This window comes from Spinacia oleracea, chromosome 3 (genome assembly GCF_020520425.1).
Source record: "Spinacia oleracea cultivar Varoflay chromosome 3, BTI_SOV_V1, whole genome shotgun sequence".
Lineage (NCBI taxonomy): Eukaryota > Viridiplantae > Streptophyta > Magnoliopsida > Caryophyllales > Amaranthaceae > Spinacia > Spinacia oleracea.
In genome coordinates, this window is record NC_079489.1 from 33,248,859 (window position 1) to 33,257,625 (window position 8,767).

General features: G+C 35.7%; 1 long non-coding RNA gene across 1 annotated transcript; it reads left to right on the forward strand.

The window, feature by feature from the left end:
• Positions 1 to 2,125: 2,125 nt before the first annotated feature.
• Positions 2,126 to 6,781, forward strand: LOC130470286 (uncharacterized). The gene is made up of 2 exons (XR_008930299.1): positions 2,126 to 3,391; positions 4,125 to 6,781. It is a non-coding gene; the product is annotated as an uncharacterized lncRNA (long non-coding RNA).
• Positions 6,782 to 8,767: the final 1,986 nt, after the last annotated feature.

The following is an 8,767-nucleotide window of genomic DNA, read 5'->3' on the forward strand; positions in this document are numbered from 1 at the left end:
TCAAAGTACCAACCTCCTAACATATTGATTCAAAACATATACGGAGTATTGCCTTTGTAACAGGTTGATGCTCCAATGGTGTTGGTGTTTCAATTTCTTGGATATACTTGTGTTCGATAGAGTTGAAATAATAGACAACAGGTTGATGCTCGATATGGTGTTGGTGCTTTTACAGGTGTACGAATGTACGATGACACATGATTCAATTTCTTGGATATATTTGGTCGGATCGAGATGTCAAACAATTGTCTGACGCAAGTACATCTGAAAAATCGGTTATGACATGAATCAATCTAGTGTATCAATGCATAACTTTTACATAGAACCAAATTACCCTTAAATAATGTAAAAAATATTAAAGCAATTTGTTCTACCTCCGTTCCTAAATGATTTTTACACTTACTTTTGCATGGTGGGGTAATAAATGGGAAAACGAATGGCTATAAATTGTTTAATAATGTGAATAGGTGAAAATTAATATTAAAGTATTGTGATTTGTGAGTGGTAAGTTATGGTGGACTCATATAATAAAATATCGTAAGTTGTATGATGTAGTGGGCAAATGTGGGTATAAATGTAAAATTATGCTAAAAATGGAATAAATTAGAGTGTAATTTTTTTTTTTTTCAGAAACAGACAAAAAACGAAAAACGTAAAAACTTTAAAAAACAGAGGTAATATTAAGTTAAATGTAAATAATCAAAATATGCAACTTTGTATACTTAATATTTTTAACTTTTAAGGAGAAATACACATTATCAACTAGAAAAACATCAATATTGACAATATACTTTTCAATCTTTTTAAAAAAAAAATTAAAATATCGTTTTTGATAAGTGTAGATTAATTTAATAGTAAAAGTAAATGAAAAACCAGTAAAAGTAAATTAAATTTTTCAAAAAGTAAATGAAATATCTATAAAATCAGTTTGAAAAATTGTATAATTATGAAAGTGCCATTAATAACACAAGAATTATTTGAGTCATCTGATTTTGATGATCTAAGGGCCCCTATTGGTTCTTAGTTCTCATTTTAGGGTGTGTTCTCACCGGATCTCAATCCTTAAAACACTAACCTTTAAAAAAAATTAGTTAATCAAACATTAATTACATATCATCTGTGTGGTTTTAGCATACGTTCTCAAATTAATTGCAATTAACGAGATGTATTAGATGCTTATTTACGGCCTTAAAGACTTCATATATCGTTACCTTTAACATTTACTAAGACAACTATAACAAAGATACTACGGAGTACATAATTAATTTCTTATGTATAAATTATCAAAGATAGTCAGTCATAGGCAATAATAATAAAAAAAATTGAAGGGGAAAAACAAAAAACTTTCAAAGATATAAGCCAATGAAACGAGAATATCGTGTTAACATCACCTATGATATTAGGAGGAAGTGTTTTTCACTAATTGTTATGGATTTGCAAAACATAATGTGACATTTTGTAAATATTTTCAACTTTTAATTTCCCTACTCTCTCTTACTAATATTATAATAATTTATTATTATTTATTACACTATTTTATGGATGTCATTGAGTAATGAAATTATAACATTAGACAAATTCATGGAATTGTTTTTTTAATACCCCGAATTTTTAAAACTCGATTAATTATGCTTAATTATTTTTATTTAGCTTAAAATCGTTTTAAATCCTAAATTTGAACTTTATTTTAATTAACGAAGTTTTATTTCGCTTGAATTTTTAATATTGCTACACGATTTATTTTTCAGTTTATAATTTAATTTTCATATTTACGAGCTTAACGAACTTTTTAAATTTTAATTATTTTCGGATTTCTAAATTTATTTTATTCGGAAACTAAATTTATTTTTCGTTAACGATATTTTTATAAAAGGTTATTTCGAAACTTAGTTTTAATTGAAAATTCTATTCCAATTAATTTCCTAAAAATATAAATTTATTTTCTGAAATTTGCCTAACTAAATGAAATTACCAAAATGCCCCTAAAAGCAAAATTGGCATCTTGCTCCCTCTTCCTTTGTCCCTCACGTAACTCCTACCTCCCCCTCTTCCCTAAAATCAGTCCATATTCATGCCTTGCTCTCCAAGGACACATCCTTCATCTTCACTCCACTTAACACTATAAACAAGCCAAAATTTGTCTCAATTTTTCCAACCAAATCAGTTATCAAAACTGAAAACAATCACCACCAAAAACCGCTGTGAACATCATTGTTCCCTGCGACCACCACCATCAACCACCCGCATCGCCCGACCACCCAGAACCACCGCCACACCCACCGTTCCTCACCGTACTCCCCCTGCTCTCTCCTCGGTCTAACTCCCCTGTCCCTCTACCTTTCTTTGCCTCTTTGCACCACCACCGTCGCACATCACCACTCTTCAGCCACCACCACTACCATCTCTGTCCACCACCAAGAACCCCTCACAACCACCTCAACCACCGCAAACCCCACCACACACCCTCGTCTTTGCCCTCTTCCTCCTCCAGCGCACTCCCCTGCTCCCTCTTTCCCTTCCTCTGCCGCACCACCAACACCGCAGCCACCACACCCAGCCACCCTCCATCGCATAATCGACCAACTCCCTCCACCCTCACCGCCGAGTCGTCCCCTCCTTTGCCCAAAACTGGCCGAAAAACCACCCACAAACTCCCCTGCGTTCCCCTCCGATGTTCGACCCCCTCCTCTCGCCTCACTGCTCCACCGTGAACAGCCGCACAACCACCAACATCACCGTCGCCTCTAGGCGCGGTTCTCGGTTCGGCGCCACCCAGCTACCCCCCTTCCTCCCTCCTCCTCTCTCCTCCTCTTCGTGTTCCTTCCCCTTCCCCTGTTTCGTGCCCTGCTCCCAGAAAACCAAAACCAATTTTTGGTTTTGGTTGGTTTTTACTCTCCTTTAAAACCCACCATTAATTGGGCCATTCTAAATTGGGCTTTTGGTAAAAAACCAATTTGCTATTTCAGATTTTGTAATTTATTAATTTTTATGTTTTAATAAATTTTTATGATATAATTATTATTATTTACTAATAAATAGTTACTATTTTTCAGGTTAATTTTACGAAAATAAGTTACTAGTTTTGTTTATAAAAATGGAATTTAAATAATATTTTCATGAAAACCGATTTTATGAAATATAAATATATATATATTTCGATTAAAAATTCGATTAATAATAATATTTTCGTTAGATTTCGAAATTATGCTTTTTATTAAAATTCGTTATTTATAAATCCGTTACTTATAAAATTTATGATTTATAAAATATTGATTTCAAATTATTTATCGATTTAGTACTAATTCCATAATTTATTATTTTGGAAGAAATTGGACTTGGAGCTCAGGACGAACGAACCACCGAAAATCCTTACCAAAATCGTGAAAGTTAGGTAACGGCTATTGCTAGTACCCGCAATCCCCTTATAAATGTATTATGAAATTATGACGTTATGATTGAATTTATGAATTAAATGTTTTGATGTGTTTTATGGATTGTGGGATGAAATATGATTTGTTTGAATTGTTTATTATAATATGATTTGATTGAGTTTTCTCATAAAATTATGTTTATGCAATGCTACAAAAGAAATAATATGTTTATTGATCCTAGGATCAAAATGATGTTTTATGAGCTAAATGAGTTATGTTAATTCGAACTGAAATACAAGCCAAGGCTTAGTAAAAATACATAAAACATGATAAAATGAAAGTGAAAGACCTGGTTTGTCTGGCGGTATAGAAACTACCATCTTCCTATCTACCGGTCATGCATGCACCACGGACACCTGTCCACCCATGGATTACGAGCCCAGACTCCCATGGTTTATGAGCCCAGGCTCAGGGCCCAGGCCCCATGTTACGATGAGCCCAGGCTCTTATGGGCCCAGGCCCAGTGGATAATTCCTTCACGGTTCGTACTTGCCGACAACTAGCATGTTAATTAAGAGTTTATGAATGACGTTTTCATTAAAAGTTTATGAATGAATTAAATATGATGTTTTATTAAATGTTTTACCCATTCTATTCTCCCTGTGTTATTAAATAAAATGAATTGAAATGAATTTACGTTGCTAGGGTAGTCGTTACTGAGTCTTCGGCTCACCGTTTTGTTTTCCATTTTAGGTACTGCGGGGATCGATGGAAACGAGTAGAGGCGAGTAATTTCACTTTAATAATATTCACCTAGTTTATGCTTAAAGTTATAATAGTTTAATTAAAGACTTTTAGTAATTTATGTACTTGTATTTTGGGAATATAAAGGATTATTATAATAATTTGGGTTTTGATAACTTATGTTATGATAGTTGCCTTTTGATTTCCAAGAGGGAATTACGGAAGGTAATGTCCCGACCAAGTTAGGTTAATTCCGCTGCTAATTATGCTTTAATAATTGAATTAGAGGTCGGGGCGTTACAGTTTTACTTTAAATGGTACCAATAGGTAGGTTAATAGTGCTTTGTATAACACATAATTTAATAGTCTAACTAGTTTTTGGGTCCGGACGATGCCCTAGGTTGCTACATTATTAATATTTACATTTACTTATTTATTTTTGTTTTCACTGATAACATGAAACATGTCATGTCCTAGTGGTGAAGGCTTTATTGTTTAAGCACAAAGTCGGGGGTCCAAACCTTATGCAAATCATATTTAACATTTTTTCATGTATGTGAAGATTGCATGGAGTGAATGACTCATAAGCAGAGTGTCACGTGTCACATAAACTTCCTTATAAACGACTATTATTGTATAGTATAAGTAGCACAAAATAGTGAGCCAATGATATCATTTTTTTATACTTCGTATGAATCATATACAATTTAATTGTCTAATCCTACCCCTTTAAAAAGCAAGGAGTGCCTTCTAAACTCCCCTTAATTAAGAATAGTGGAATTACCCCCACACCCTTGAATTCATTCATGATTTACCTGCCCTGCCATTCCCTTTTCCTTGCACGCATGATCGGCCAGCTGTCTGTTCCCACTTCCCTGCTTCAGAGCTTCCCTTCTTCTTTCATTCACCCCTGGTTGTGTTTCAACAAACCCTAGCTCTGCTCATCCGCCTCCCATCTCCTCCGCCCCTATTTTCTCTCTCTTACCAATTCTTCTTTCTCTCACCTTCTCACTCCTTCTCTGCCGCTTTCAAAATGCTTCCCATATCTTCTCTGCTACTGCTCTCTCTCCTGTTCAGGGCTTCATCGCGGCAAAAACGGTGAGATCTATTACAATCCTTCTATTTCAATTTTACAATCGAGCAGCGATTTTCTTCCTCATAATGTTGATGCGATGCTGGTTGTGGCGATTCTCTAGAAAATTTAGGCTCTAGCTAATAGCTACGGCGGTGTTCAAATTTTGAATTCCTTTAGGCTCTAGCTATGGAGATATTCAAATTCCAAAGGTGAATTTCAGAATTCCTAACCATTTTACAATACTCTCGTCAATTTTGTGTGCGTGCGTGAAATCTAGGGTCTTAGTGTTTTTTTTTGTTTATATTGGATTTACTAAAGCTTGGAACGGCTGACGAACGCGAGATGGTATGAAATGTTACGTATTTAGAGGGTTCCATTTTCTGGAAAATTTGTGCTCTATTTAGTGAATTTTGGTTCTGGTGATTTGTTCATGTTTTATTGGTATTTCTTATGGAGTCAAATCACCTATTTTTAGTAATATTGATAAATTCGTCCCTCAATAATATGCAATGCTTGATTAGAATGTACAAAGTGAGACACAAGTTGAAGCCTTTTTCTCTAATGTCTGATGATTTACAGTTTGTAGCTTCGCAATTTCGTATAATTCACAGTAAGATATGGCACATTTGGGCTACATCTTTATAGATTATAAACTTTTATTGTGAGAGTTGTACACCAATGCGTAGTGGATTTTAGGGCACTTCTTCTTTTTTTAAAAAAACAAAAAATAGTGGAATTAGGGGTACTTAGCAAATATTTAGTAATTAATGGTTTATCGTATAACTGAAATCGATTTGTTTCTGTGATATGGTTGAAACACTAAAAATATGGTCTTGTTTTGTGTAAATCACGTAATATTATGTTAGAAATAATTGAAAAACAGTGACCGACTAATGTACGTTAGAAGATGAACTGTAGCTAGATTGATCAATATATGTGTGTTAAATATTGTGAACTTCTATCTAGAATAATCACTAGAGAATCCCCTCGTCAATATTCATTATCTAGACTAATGAGCTTCCTTTTATTTTAGTTTCTTACCGGTAATCTGACTGGATGGGGGAAAGCATAACAAAGTTGTTGGTGATGGAGCACTGAGTGGATGCTCAGTAGAATAGGGGTTCCTTCTCACTTGGAGGAGACCAACCTCGGGAGATTTATATCGCATGGCAACAACCTCTACTCGTTTAAAGAAATCTGGAACCTTTTAGGTGCTGCTACTTCTGAATTTTAAAACTCAACCCGAGAACCGAAGATTGGATCAAAGACCTAATCTGCACCCCCCCCCCCCCCCCTTGTAGTAGCTATTGAATATGCACATCATGCATCTTATTTTTCCAATCTATGTTTTGTTATCACCAAATACTCCTTGGTCTTGTGGTAAGAGCTTTGCTTTTTGACTGATAGTTCACAGAGTTGATTCCCACTAGGAGCTGCTGGGGTCGGTTTCATGGTTTTGAGACTCAGAGTTTGATGGTTCTCCTTTGGTTTTTCCTAGAAGCTCAAGTAAGTGGTTGTATTGATCCACATATATCATATCAGTGGTGTAGTACGTCACGTTCTCTTCTTGAACATCACCATGATTTTCTAAGTCAAGTTGTGCAATTGTTGCTAGACCTTTGCCTTTAGTACGTCCACCTAAAGATGGCCGTGGGCAAGGCCCGGTCGTGCTTCGGGTCGAGCCCACGGGCCGTGGGACTGACCGGGTCGGGCCCACGCCAGGCCCACGTTGTTTCGTTCCGTGTCGTGCCGGGCCGGAAAGTTAAAAAAAGGGCCTAGGCCCGGCCCAAACCCACGGGCTTTCGTGCCGTGCCGTGCCGGCCCATCGTACCTAAGGCTAATTTTGCTAAATTTAGCGTGCTTTGTCGTGTCGGGTCGAGTCGTGCCGTGCCTTGTCGTGCTTTTTCCAAAAAAGTAAGCCCCAGGCCCGGCCCACGACCCACGACTTCGTGCCCATGCCAGGTCGTGCTTTTTCGGTGCTCGTGCCTGACCGGTCTTTTTTTGTGCCGGGTTGGGCTTCGGGCCGGCCCGGCCCACATCCATCTTTACGTCCACCCATTGCTCTTAAATTCTGTTGGATACCATGTAACTTCCAACAATTATAAATTGAGTGTCCAGATCTGTTGCAGTGATTGTAGAATAGAGCTGATGCAAGTCTTTTTTTCTTCTTCTTGTAATGACTCTTACTGATGCAAGTCTTTGTAAGGTCCCGATGCTGATGCAAGTCTTTTGTAAGGTCCCGATGCTTTATATCCTCTTAGCAGATCATTGAACTTTCTTCCTGCAGCAAATGCCATAGTACTTTGAGTAAGAATAGTGCTTAGATCTATGTGCCTCTCTTCTTGAATCCAAATTATTTATGCCTGGCTAAGAGTTTAAGATTTTACTCATTTGTTCCATTCGATTTAGTCCTTTTGCTTCTAGCTTCTTACTTCTTTTGAAAATTTTATTCTGAAGTTTGAATCATTTTTTGAATTTTCAATGTCATATTTGTGTTCTTTTTTCCTTAAGTATCGCCCAAATAATATTTTGCAGCATTGTTTTAGGCCAAAATAGGTGGTTGAAGATCCGCTTTATCGAAGCAAGTACTCCCTCTATCCCAGAATAGTTGTTACACTCTCCTGGCACACAGTTTAATGCGATAAGTAGTAGTGTGGTTATCAATTATTATTTTATTGAAAAAGAGATGTGATAGGAGTTAGTGGAGTATATTTTTAATTGAATGAGAGAGGGTGTGGGGACAAAAAAAGTTAGTGGGAAGAGAGAGACAATATAATAATTGTGGGGTCATTCCTAATTTAGAAGTGTAACAACTAATCTGGGACGGACGAAAAAGGAAAGTGTAACAACTAATCTGGGACGGAGGGGGTACTTTTTTTTATTTTTACTGCAATTTTTTTAACTTGCATGAACTTTTTCTTCTAGTTCAAATTGAAACACATTTTAGTTCAAATTAAAGCAAATCCATACAATCTTAACACATAAAATCCTTGAACTCTCCTTTACTATTTCGACAATATTGAACTACCGGATTTGCCCCCATTTTCCTTTTTATTTTATAATGACGCAAGAGGGATTTGTTGAAGCTAAAAGAAATCACAAGCCAAGTCTGTTTTGATGCATATTTTTATAATGCATATTTTTATAATGCCTATTTGTCTTCTAAGCATTTATATAATAATTTTTATGTTCCGTCTCAGTCAAGCGTGTGATCCCAATCTTATAAGTTATAACTTATAGTCTAATTCATCTGAAACAACTAATTATAATATTAATAAATAAAATTTTATTTATATGGTTATGTTGATCGTATTCTCTAATGTAGTTTAGAATCAATATTCTATGTTGTATAACTATTCGGCTGACATTCATTTTTAAATGTTGGATAAACCAGGCCCCTAATGAGTTATTCAAAATATATTTGGTTTCTTCTTTCTTGGAATCTTAAAAGATATCTGTTGTTGCTACAAATATCATTCATGATAACCATTCATGACTTTTGAGTTTTCTGAAGTATACTTGCGAGTTTGGTATTGTTGCTTATGTTTTGAGGGCTCAACTATGGAGTTGGTTTTAT